At 42.8% G+C, this 7,542-nt stretch overlaps 1 pseudogene; it reads right to left on the reverse strand.

Annotated features, from left to right (window-relative positions):
• Positions 1 to 407: 407 nt before the first annotated feature.
• LOC124093454 (tropomyosin alpha-3 chain-like) lies at positions 408 to 1,146 on the reverse strand (annotated as a pseudogene).
• Between the last annotated feature and the right edge of the window lie 6,396 nt (positions 1,147 to 7,542).

Consider the following 7,542-nt stretch of genomic DNA (forward strand, 5'->3'; position numbering starts at 1 on the left):
TTAGGCTGGAAAGTTACCTTCCAAAAGTGAGAAGGGAATTAGATTGCTGCTTCAGAGCTATGAAATTATTTGGAATGTTTTACAAATGGTTACTGTAACAACAAAAAAAGTAATTACAAAATGTGTACATCACAACATGCTTTTAAAGACACTTTGCGTTGTGCTCACATTCCCTTAAATGCTGTTCCCAAAGGTGCTCAGCCTCTAGCCCAGCTGGAATCTCTGGGAAGAAGCAGAGACAGTTTGGTGAAAAAGACAAGGGGGTGGGGGTCGAGGGGGTGTTGAAAGGAGAAAGCAGCCTTCTAGTTAAAGATCAGCCTCAGTTTCAAGGTCAGCTTTGGGCTGGCTGGCCTCAAGCGGAGTCAGGATCAGAGGGAGGAACAGCAACAGGCCAGGACTGGGGAGCTCTACATCTCATTCAGGTCAAGCAGAGTCTGGTCCAGCATCCTTTGTGTACAGAGGTGCTCCTCTTTAGTGCATTTCAGCTTATCTTCCAAATCATCAATTTTCCAGTTTGGCTACCGATCTCTCGGCAAACTCAGCGTGAGTCTCTGCCTCCTTGAGTTTATCAGTGAGAATCTTTATTTCTTCCTCATATTTGTCTTCATTTTGAGAGTACTTTTCTTCAGCAGCATTCAGACACTTCAGGTTCTGGTCCATCAATATGATCTGCTCATCCATCTATCGGCAATGGGACTCTGCCAGCTCAGCTCGTTCCTCTGTGCGTTCCAAGTCTCCTTCAATAATCACTAACTTAGAGCCACCTCTTCATACTTCCTATCTGCTTCTTCTGCAATGTACTTAGCTTCTTTGAGTTGGATTTCCTGGAGTTCCATCTTTTCTTCATCTTTTAGGGCCCAGTTTTCAATAACCTTCATACTTCTCTCACTTCATCAGCAGCCTTTTCTGTTTCCTCCAGCTTTTGCAGGGCAGTAGCAAGGTGCTCCTGAGCACAGTCCAGCTCCTCTACAACCAGTTGGATCCTTCAGTTCAAGGAGGCTATGTCTGCCTCAGCCTGTTCCTGGGCCGCCTTTCTCCTTCAACTTCCCGCTGGAGGCACTCAGCCCTCTCCTAGGCATCATCTGCTTGCTGCTGCAGAACCTGGATCTTGCGCTTCACCGCCTCTATGGTGGTGATCCTGGCCATGGTGCCCCCACCCAGCAGCTTCTCGATATCTGCCTTCTGCCTCCTCTCAGTGCTGCAGCCGCTTCTCCATGACCGATAATGTTTTAACTGAAAGCAAAATACTGTAAAATTTTCTCATGGAGAGCCACACACATTTTATTTCTCTATATTCATAAACTGTGTTTGTTGTGGAACACTATTACAGGACTCAGAAATCACTGGATCCATTTTGTTAGGCTTTTAGGATTTCTTCAGAAGGACTGGGGCAGCATGAATTTAGAGCTAAGAGCTGATTATTTCCCAGTTTGGATTGCAGGCCTTATAAAGTTCCCCACCTTATTTCCATTTGAATTTTGAGGTCTTCTTGTTTCCCTGATGTGCAGAGACCACCCCAGGCTTTCACATGGTACCTTGGTCCTGCTCCCTGACTCTTCCATGAGACCCTTCCCAGGGCCTTGGTAGGTTTCTCCTTCATGTGCAGGTCAGCACCCTGCTGGACAGCTGGAAGGACCCCCACAGGTCTCCAGAGACTTTGCTCTGCATCCTTCAGCTGCCTGGACCCTCTCATCTGTCTCCTCACTTAGCAGTAGACGGCCTCACCCTGCATTCTCCCTCCCTTCCTGTGGACACCCTCTAAAAGCAGCATTTGGGACAGTTCTGGAATTCACCTCATTATTTTTCATTTTCTCAAGACTCACTACCCTTGGTGGCCCATATTCTGTGCATTTGTAATTGTTTCCTATACTTTTCTGATCATTTAACTCATTAATTTATATTTTATGTAGAAGGGTGAACTATTTATTATTACTCCCTTTCCTGGAAGCTCCTGAACATATTTTATTGAAAAAAAATAAAATAAAATAACACAGCACTGCAGAACACATATTATCACAAACAGACATGCAGAAAGCTTGCCTCTTTCAGATTCCCAGTTCGTGGCTTTGAATGTGTTCCTTTGGTTTACCTTTCAACATGTTATTAAGATGATAAGTTGTGTTTGGTCCTTTACATAGCAGGAGTTTAGAAAGATGAGAATTGCATCTTTTATCTGCCCTTTGACTACTCTTTAATTTTAAAGTCCTTTTTTGATATTTTTAATATTTAGGATTAAAAGAACTATAAAAGCAAAATAAATAGCTTAAAATAAAACATTTAAATGCATTCATTAAATATCAGGTTAAAATGCAGGTAGAATACATAGGGTTAGTCTTTCAGGTAGAGCACTCATGTGTGTTTCTATGTGGGCAAGGAGAACCCTGTAACCCCTGTGATAGCTCCTTAATAGTTGAAGTAAGGTGATACTCTTCCATTGATATTCAGTTCTAAGTTTTCCATGGGCAGGAACTGGGTTTCTCTTTTTAATCTCATCCAGGTAATGTGTAAACCTTACTGTATACCAACAGTGTTTGCTTAATGGGTATATGGATGAGTAAGCTAATGTAGAGTCTAATGAAACAGGATATTCAGCATCCCTACAAGAAAGAGACAGCCACCATTAACATCACTGGTGGGAGCCAGCTTCTTCAACTCACCTGAAGGGAAAGCCTATCCTTTTCCACACATTACCTCTTCATATATTTAAAAATCAGCATGTCAGCAAACAGTCACTCCTAAATAAGCATTAATATGTGACACATTAAGAATAAGTGAGGAAAGTCAATGGAGTAGGTTCATAAGACAAGAGGGCAGGTGACACTGGAAATAAATAAGAAGCCCCGGGTTCTTACAGTATTCAAAGACTGAGAGGTGAATGCTCAGGGTTCATTCAGCAAGAGTCAACCTCCACAGGTTCATTATTGTTTCTTACACAACTTATTTGTATAATTCATCTTTAAAGGCACAGCAGATGAGAATGGTTTCTGCCTGAACCAATTACTTATGAATCTTTTCCCTGAAAAATCAAAAGCATGTTCAGAAGTCTCATCTAATTCACTTTATGCTCAGCAGAGTTAGAAGAGCCGTCATGGTGATTTTCCCTTTAGAATCATGGAACCTGCTCTGACCTACAAAGTAGCCAACTAGGGCAGAGACCACTGGGGTCGGAGGCAGGAGCTGGGCTTTTCGAGCTCCTCTCGGGGCGAATCTAATCTGTGTTTCGTGGCTCTGCTAAAGTAAAAATGAGAATTCTCAAAATGGATTACTGTAAATTCCCATTTCCATTACCCAATAAAGTCTGTTTATTCTCTTATATTCCCACCTATTTCATTGCTTACGGACAGCCAGGTGTGCAGATGGCAAAGAGCACAGGAAATGAGAGCTCTCTGCAGTGCACAGGGCTACAGCACCCCCTGCTCCAGAGCCACAGTGATAGCCTCACCCTCACCATGGCCTGTGGGCATCTTCCTTCTGGCCCCCAAAGGCCACCTGGAGACCCCATGCCCCATACGTCCCTCTGCATCAGGTTCCTGTCACTGTCTTCTTGCTGCTCCTCAAGCAGCTTAGATTTCCTCTCAGGTTGGGCTGCTTGTTTTTGTCCCACTCTGTTCTGGATGGATCTTCCATTCCACTTAATTTTGCTTGATCCCTGGTCTTTATTTGGGTGTTAGTACAAATACTCTCTCTCTCTCTGGAGGCATTGGCCATGACCACTCAATCTACTTTTCCCTCCCCTCCACTTCACCTTCCCCAAACCGCCAGACAACTGCTCACACACCATTATCTTTATCTAAGTTATGATCAGCTGTGTCCATCTGTTCCAGGAAGACTCTAACTGTCCTTGTCAGAACCTAGAATTCTGCCTACCCAGCGCACATCCTCAAGTAGCATTTGTGAGAATCATAAAGTAAGTGTTAAAGCAGGATGGACAGCTAGATTGTAGTCTTGTGGTGTGCTCATGCCAAGAACTCTCTACAGCAACGACAACGAATTTTCCATAACTACTTCTAATACAGTTTTGCAAAAGAAGCCAGACACAGAAACACATGCTGCAAATCTTTTGCCCATCACAGAATTGCCCAGGGTCCATAGAGAAAAACTACTATGTATATAGTATAATTTCATTTATATATATATATATATATATATATATATATATATATATATCTCACATGTAGAATTAATTGAGGCTGTCAGACATCAGGATAGTGGATTCCTTTGAATAGATGGAACAGGAAGGAGCTTAGGAAGGCCTCTGGGGGCTTGTCCTACCTTGTCTCTTGAGCTGAGTACTGACCATAGAAGTAATCAGATTCTAACATGAATCAAGCACTCACCACCTGCAGAGTTTTAATTAATTTGGCCTGAATCCAACAGGTTAAAATTTAAAGATTTCTTTCCTATTTACCATGACTTTGATGTCCAGGTTTTATATTATAAATGCATAAATTTATATGTGCTTCTGTGTATATGATTAAACATAAAATATGTGCCATTTTATATATACATATAAATACATTTTACATGAATTCAAAATAAAGTGAATGTATTCATTCAATAAATGTTTAATTTTATTACATACAGTCATTTATATTATATAATATATGTGTGTGTGGGTGTGCATATATATTTATATATATATATAAGTATAAAATAAATATATAACTAAGGATTCCTCTTTCACATTTTTTTTTTTTTTGTAGGGGGAGCTGTCTTTGTCCTTTCAGGGACATGAGCTCAGATGGGCCAGAAGAGATCTGGCAGGCTTGTTTCTCCGCAGGTCTCTTGGGGATGGGGTGTTTCCATGATTGTCTCCTGTCCTGTGGAAGACTGGCTTTGATCCCATTGTGCACATGGGGGCCTTTTGTTCCATGTGGAGTCCCAGGAGGTCTTATTCTGCAACCAAAGGCCCAATGGCAGGAGAAGGCATTGCCTGGGGCACTGTTCCTGGACCTGGCCACTCCCCACAGGCCTTTTGCAAGGGCAAATGTGTGAGGACCCCAGCAGCCCCCTTTCTCAGAAGTACCCCAGAGTATGCCTGGACACTTGTTCAAAGAGGTCATGAGCAGAGGAATTATCAAAGAGATATATGACAGAAATTATGGCCAATGGCCAATAGGAAGGAGACTGGGTGTTCATAAAACAGAATCCGTTCTCATGATACATTCAATAACGGCATTAAAACCCATGGAACACATGTACATGTTTATACATGGTATAAGCACAGATGACTACACAACAAGAAATGGCCATTCTTGACGGGCATAGGGTGGATGCTCAAGTCTGGCCTATTTTTCTCTTGAATTTCTAAGTTTTCTACCATGACAATGTGTTTTGCATTCCCAAATACTCTGTGAAACATTATTTTTCTGAGCAAGTACTTGAGAGACTGTGAAACTAAGGTCACAATTCACTGCATCAAGGCAGTAATTAAAAACATTGTCGACGTGAATTTTTTTCTGTCTTACACAGGAATCCTTTTCTGTATGACAAATTTGAAAGAAGTAATCTTGACTCTACACCATGCCTGAACTATCCCTGTTTTATAGTTACTATGTATAAATAACTTAAACATTTGAATAAGATGTACACTGCTAGTGGTTAGATTGACTTAGTAGAGTAGTGATAAATCATTTAAAAATTAAAAAAAAATTAAAATGCTCTGGCCCAGGTAAAAGGAAAGCCATTGGCTGTCAGAGCGTGGATAAGAGCCTACTGAAGCATTTCATTAAGATGTATTGCAAAAGTCAGAGGCTGTCTGGATTTATCATCCCCTCCAGAAACCAATTTAGTCCCAATGAATCATGCAGAAAGATGGTATCTCAATTCTGGTTTTGCAACCAAACCCCAACATTGCAATTTATTTCCCCCTGAACCAAGATTATAAATCACGCTGTTTGTAAGGTTGCATGTTCCCTAAGGGAAGGCATTTGAAACCAAAATATATTTTTTTCTCATTGCTAGAATGAGGTTAATTAATACAGTGGTTGGGTTGCAGTTGATGATTTCACTCCCAGGAATCCTGGGAAATCTATTTCGACTGGTTATGATTTCATAAAATCCCAACTCAAGCTCCCAGTCTGAGCCCCACTATGTGGCCGATGGGTCATTGTTGGGGGCCTCCATGAACAGGAACTGAGCACCTCCCCTTGGCCTTGAATAATGAAGGTGCAGAACTGGCCTCTGCTTGCAGTGTGAAAGCAAGGAAGTGCAGCTCTGGGAGTGGGCTTCCCCCAATGGGACTGGGCCACACCCTGCTCTTGGCTGTCACCCAATCCCTTGCCTTGTTTGGGTGGAATATTCTTGAAGGGCTTCCCCCAATAAATAGGAGGGTTTCAGGTGTGCTCTCTCTCTCTCTCTCTCTCTCGCCTGCCTCTCTGGTCTCCCTTGTGGGAGCTGAGGTCAAGGAGCCATCACTGAATCCCCCAAAAGATATTTTCTGCCTCTGTGTGGTCATTTAGTAGCCAGCCCAGTTCACCTGAGTGATCCTGGCTGATTTGGTCACATGTCACAGCAGGTAATCCAGTATCATCTATGGCTTTCAGCTTCTTGCTTTATCTGTGGCCACCAAGGTCCTTCCTTTTTTTTTTTAACCTGGAAATCAGGTTCTCTGCCAAAGGCACTTGAGTTGAGGATGCTCCTGGGTCAGCCACCTTGATAAAAGATGGAGGAAGGAGTAGAAATGGACACGGCCATTCTCCATCCCCGCCTTCTGCTGTGAGGTGGCAAATAGAGAGTTTCCCACACCACAACTGAGTTTTTCTCTTCCGAGATGCAGCAATGTTTTTTTGCTACCATGGGAAGTTAGTGGAGTTGACGTGCCACTTTGAGAATTTTCTATAAAAGGTCATCTGTCCACAGCAAGAGAACTGGGAAGGAGGAGGCGAAAATTGCCTTACAGGTTACCTTCTGCTCCTGCAAGGCATCTCCCACCTCCCGCTCCCAGTTTCCTGACCTATTTTATAGCATAAGTAGGAGCAATAGTTACTTATTCTTGTTAAATGTGAAAAGTTTATCCCAGACACAGAGTCAGCAAAAGGTTTTTTTTTTTTTTTTCTTTTCAACTCAGGATGCTTCTTTGTTGAGTCAGGAAAATGTCTTCTTAGAGGGAATAAAGGGCAGGAATCATTCTACTTCCTCAGAGGTGGATTTCAGGTGGCTGGTTTTAAGCAAAGCAGACAAGCTTTCACAAAAAGAAACATGTTCATCCTCTTGGCTCCTGACGCCCCTAAAAATGACTTCTTAGATACATTTCCTGTTTAAGTCAACAGCTAAGTATCTCAACATTCCCGGGCAGGAGGCACTGTTGAGATGGCATCCAAGGAAGCCCAGGACACAAGCTGCTTGGATAGACTTAACGTCCCTCTCTGAGCCTGGTCTCTGCCACCTGTATGAAGTGGATCCCAATAGGATCCCCCCACCTGGCAGGCATGAGACTAGAAGGAGAGAGTGCTACAGGGGCAGGCACGGCCAGGGGTGGAGACAGGGAAGAGCACCTGAGCCTTTTCATTCTGTTTCTCTTGGTACAAACCGCCCCTTTCC

Source organism: Marmota monax, unplaced genomic scaffold, assembly GCF_021218885.2.
Source record: "Marmota monax isolate L192 unplaced genomic scaffold, Marmota_monax_Labrador192_F-V1.1 WCK01_AAM20220418_F8-fsc00628, whole genome shotgun sequence".
Lineage (NCBI taxonomy): Eukaryota > Metazoa > Chordata > Mammalia > Rodentia > Sciuridae > Marmota > Marmota monax.